The sequence below is a fragment of the Dipodomys spectabilis genome, unplaced genomic scaffold (genome assembly GCF_019054845.1).
Source record: "Dipodomys spectabilis isolate Male_0828 unplaced genomic scaffold, ASM1905484v1 ptg000030l, whole genome shotgun sequence".
NCBI classification, from domain to species: domain Eukaryota; kingdom Metazoa; phylum Chordata; class Mammalia; order Rodentia; family Heteromyidae; genus Dipodomys; species Dipodomys spectabilis.
In genome coordinates this window covers 593952-598466 of record NW_024870707.1, presented here as the reverse complement: position 1 = coordinate 598466, position 4515 = coordinate 593952, and the positions used below count along the sequence as shown (strand labels likewise).

The window sequence follows — 4515 nt, the reverse complement described above, 5'->3', positions numbered from 1 at the left end:
GCTGTGGTGAATCAATGAGTCAAGACCTAAATAGGGCTCAGGGCTCAGAGGCAAAAGCAGCTCTCAATAGGCGGTAGCTATTATGAAAATAGATCCTGGCATCTGTCTACTCCCTCCTTAACCAATTCCCCCCACCCCACTCTTATTTTGGAAAAAGAAAAAAATCGATATCCATTCCAAGTGGATGATTTATCCCCATTTTTCAGACCATGCCAGAAGGGGACCTGAGGCTGAGTTGAATTTGCAAACACTTGGACCTTTTAATGGTATGGAATACTTCTCCTTGTCTCCCAAGCAGCAGGTGACCAAACCCTTAGGCAGGAACTTGGGAAGCCCAGGAGGCAGATGGGAAGATGGTAAAGAGGGTGAAGCAGGTCCAGGACTGCCATCAAGAGGAAGGAAAGCTTCCAGGCGTCTGTCTGTCCATCTGTGTCTGTCTGTGGAGGTCCGCCTATCGGCCCCCAGGTCTGGAGATGGGAAGACTCCAGGCGCGAGCGACAGCGCCCTCTGCCGGCCTCGGGAGGCAAGCGCCGCGCGGAAGCCCGGTTCCCCCGGCCAGTGTGGGACTCGCGGCCCCTCCCCCTGCCTCCGCCCCGGGCTCCGTCCACGCTCGGACCGCTCCGCCGGGGCTCAGACTGTATTCCTTTCTGCTTGGATCTTTACCCTACACGAGCCGGAGGAGCGAGGACGGTGCTCCGACACACCCGATTCAGGCGGGGATCGAAGACCGCAGGAAGCTACCCCAACCCAGCCCGGGGCTGCGCCTTTTGGGATCCCCGGCCGGAGCTGGCTGGGCCATCGGAGATGGTTTTGGAAGTGGCATCGCCTATGGTCAAAGACCGCGGGGTTCTGCGGTGCAGAGAGGAGCCCAAGGTTGGCTTTCTGCCTCGCCCATTTTCCATCTAAGGTGACCTTGGGGCAAGGTACCGAAATCTGCCCATCTTTAAGATGGGTGGCCAGGCGAAGTTCCAGGGCGATCAGACAGCGTGGGTCAGAATTCTGGCACTGACAGTCGCCCAGCTGTGTGCCCTGGGGCAAGTTACTTAACCTCTCGGTTCCGGTTTCCTGCAAAAAATGAGAGATCAGAACGGTACTTACCCTCCAGCGCGGCTGCTTGCAAAACGCTTACTTAACACAGCGCCTGGCACAGAGAAGGCGCTCAATAAATGGTGGCTATTACGGTTGTGGTCGTCTTTATTACGAGCGCGGAGCGCTGGAGCAGAGCTCTGGCCGTCGCTATTGTTAGTCTCGTTCTCGGGTCCGGCAATTTCTTTCCGGACATTGTTATCTTTATTCTTATTCTAAACCCTGGCGCTTGCTTGCGTTTCTAATCACTCGTGGAAAGACAAGCCAGGCTTCCCGCCTGTTCCTCCGTTCCCCGGGAGGAGGTGGAGGACGCGGCCGTGGGCAGCGCTGGCCGGGGCCTCCCGGGGAGGAAGCCGGCCTGCGTCCCGGCCACCTCCGCCCCGCGCCCCGGGTCGGCGCACGTCAGAGCCGCAGTGACGTCGCCGGGCCTCGAACCCGGGGCGGCGCAGCGCTGGGGCGGGGAGGGGGGGAGGGGGAGAGGGTGGCTGGAGGGGGAGGGGGCGCGCGGCTGCGCACGCGAAGCGAGGAGGGGGAGGGGGGCGGCCCGGGTCGGGAGGGGGCGCCCGCCCGCAGGCCGAGCCTCCGAAGGGCTCCCCGGGTCCCCCGCGTCCCGAGGTGGCTCTCCGGGCGGCGGCAAGGCCGGCGGCGCCCCGAGCGCCGTTCGCGGGGCGCACCTGCGGCTCCGCGTGCAGCCCCTTGTGGGGAGGGGGCTGGCCTCTCGGCGTCTGCGCGGGCCGCGTCCTCGCTCCCCCCGCAGCCTTGCTCTGGGCCAGCGCGCGGGTTCGGGTCCGGGGCCAAGCCCTCGGCGGTCCGGGGTTCGGCGCCGCCCCTCGCAGGCGCCTCCCCGCCCGCCGCCCGGGCGCGCCCGGGCCTCCGCAGGCCCGCGGCCCCGCTGGACTCGCCCGGCACGCTTCTCCAACTTGCCGCATCCCGCCTCGGTCCTCCCCGCCGGTGCGGGCGCGGGCGCCACGCCGAGGTCACGGCGCGCAGCCTCCCCTCCCCACCCCAGCCGTCCTCCGCCAGACCTTGCGCTACGGTGCGCCGCACAGATTCCCGCAAAGGTCTTCCATCGCCGCGCGCCCCCGCCCGCCTCCACTCCGCGGGGCCCCCGCCACCGAGAGAAGCCGCGCCTGGCCAGGCAGCGGTAGGGCGGGCCTGGGGGGGGGGGTGGAGGGGGCGCCATCCAGGCTCTTCCTGTCTTCGGAGACACCCCGACCTGCCTGCCATTTGCTGACGGGAGCGAGTCCCTGCACCACGGCAGGTGTCCGGTGTTGTTATTTGCTGTTGGCTCTAATGGAAGGGATTGGACCCTCCCCTCCCCCCCCCCCCGGCTTCCTTTTACTCATAACCCATCCCCCCCCCACACCCCCAAACTCAAGACGGTGAGTCACCCCTTCAAGGACGCCCCCTCCTCCCTTCTGCTGTCTGGCTGACTGAAGTGTCTCAGGGCCTCCTGCTGATTTCTGTCACGTTTGGGAGAGAGCCCTGACCTTTCAAGATGGCCAACGTCCTGTGCCCGCCCCCAGCCCAGCCCCTTCCTTCCACTGCTCGAGTGTCCACCCTTTCCGGCTCAGGTCTTTGCACACGTGGTTCTTTCTGCCTCGATCCCTCTCCACCCTTCCTCACTTGATTTTTCCACTCTTCCTCCTCAAGGAAGTAAGCACCATTTCCTCCCAGGAGCCTTCCCTGCGCCTTCACTTCACCCTTCCGAAACTCAGTCAAATCCGCTTTTGATAAGGTGTAAGTTCAGTCCTAAAAAAATAACAATCTGACGCGTGTCAAAACTACAGAGAAAATATAGACACATTCTCCCCTCCTCCCTCTGTCAAAACATTGCCCTATTTAATTCAGCTCTTTTGCCAGGCGTGGTGCTTCATCCCTGTAATCCTAGCGACTTTGGAAGCTGAGCTTGAGAGGACTGAAGTTTGAGGCCAGCTTGAGAAAGAAAAGTTCTCACAACCCCTTCTCAACCGTAGCTGAGCATGGTGGCTGTGGGATGATCACCCTAGCTACCTGGGAGGCTGACTTCAGGAGGATTATGCCTCCAGGCCAACCCAGGCAGAAAAGTCCAAGAGACATCTCAACAGTAGAAGCTGGGCATAGTGATATACACTTCTCATCCTAGCTATGACCTAAAGCTTCAACTAGGCTGGTCACAATCTGGGTATGCCCCTAGACAGGAAGTGAGACTGAAAAAGGACCTGAGACCTAGCTCAGTGGTAGAATACTTGTTTAGCAAGCGCTGGGGCCTTGAGTTCAAACTCAAGTATTGCAAAACAACACCAACAACCTTTAATTTTATTTTATTTCATATTTATTTATTTATTTTGTCGGTCATGGGGCTGGGCCTGGGCACTGTCCCTCAGCTCTTCAGCTTAAGACTAGCGCTCTACCACTCAAGCCACAGCATCACTTCCAGCTTTCTGGTATTTTATTGGAGATAAGAGTCTCATGGACTTTCCTGACCCGGCTGGCTTTGAGCCATGATCCTCAGATCTCAGCCTCCTGACTAGCTAGGATTACAGGTGTGAGCCACCAGCACCAGGCTCTTAAATTTTTTTTTAATTAAAAAATTTTAATTGTTATTATAAAGGTATGTACAAAGCAGTTACAGTTACATAAGTCAGGAAATAAGTATATTTCTTTTTGGACAATGTCACCTCTTCCTTTGCAAAAAGAAAAAAAAAAGATCTTTAAAAAAAATCTTTAAAAGGATGCGTAAAAGCTTGCAGATCTAGATGTAGGCTTTGAGATCATTTCTGTCCCTCCCCTGTCCTAACTATATCCCTGCATTTGGGGTTCAACATTCCCAAACACACTTTTACATTTTTACTACTTATCTCTGCACCTTGTAAGCACATCATAGAATTGTTAGGTGTTTTTAAAAGAATATTTTATTTTGTCACCGTTAGTTGAACCTTGAAGAACTAGCATCATACTAAGTATATAATTCTGGATTGGAGGTGTAGCTCATGTGGTAGAACACTAGCCTTGAGTGGAAAAAGCCAAGGGAGAACGGGCGGGCTTGAACTCAAGCCCCAGTACCACATACACATGTGTGGCACACACCCACACGTGCATGAATACATACACAAATATCTCACCATGCACTTGCCTTTCCCCTCAGCAGTATATTTTCCAATGAATCTGCATGAACACATGAAGTTCTATCACCCATTTTCACTACTGATGAGGGTCCCCTTACATGAATTCAACAGTGGATTTTGCCAGTCTCCTTTTGGAGGATGCTTTACCTTTGTTGTTGTTATTGTGAAGAGCAATACTGCCATAACTACTCTTACGCCCTTTCCCTTGCACAGAAGTGGGTCTTCAGGATAGATTCTGGAGAGCGGCACTCAGGACGTGGGGTTGGCAGCTGTAGTGGGTGTGGCGAACTGGATTTTTGCACCGATTCACAGTTGCAGAGCA

General features: G+C 56.4%; 1 long non-coding RNA gene across 1 annotated transcript; it reads right to left on the bottom strand.

Annotated features, from left to right (window-relative positions):
* Positions 1-894: 894 nt before the first annotated feature.
* LOC122105286 lies at positions 895-2195 on the bottom strand. The gene is made up of 2 exons (XR_006147013.1): positions 2112-2195; positions 895-1065 (listed from the first exon to the last, which is right to left on the bottom strand). It is a non-coding gene; the product is annotated as an uncharacterized LOC122105286 (long non-coding RNA).
* Positions 2196-4515: the final 2320 nt, after the last annotated feature.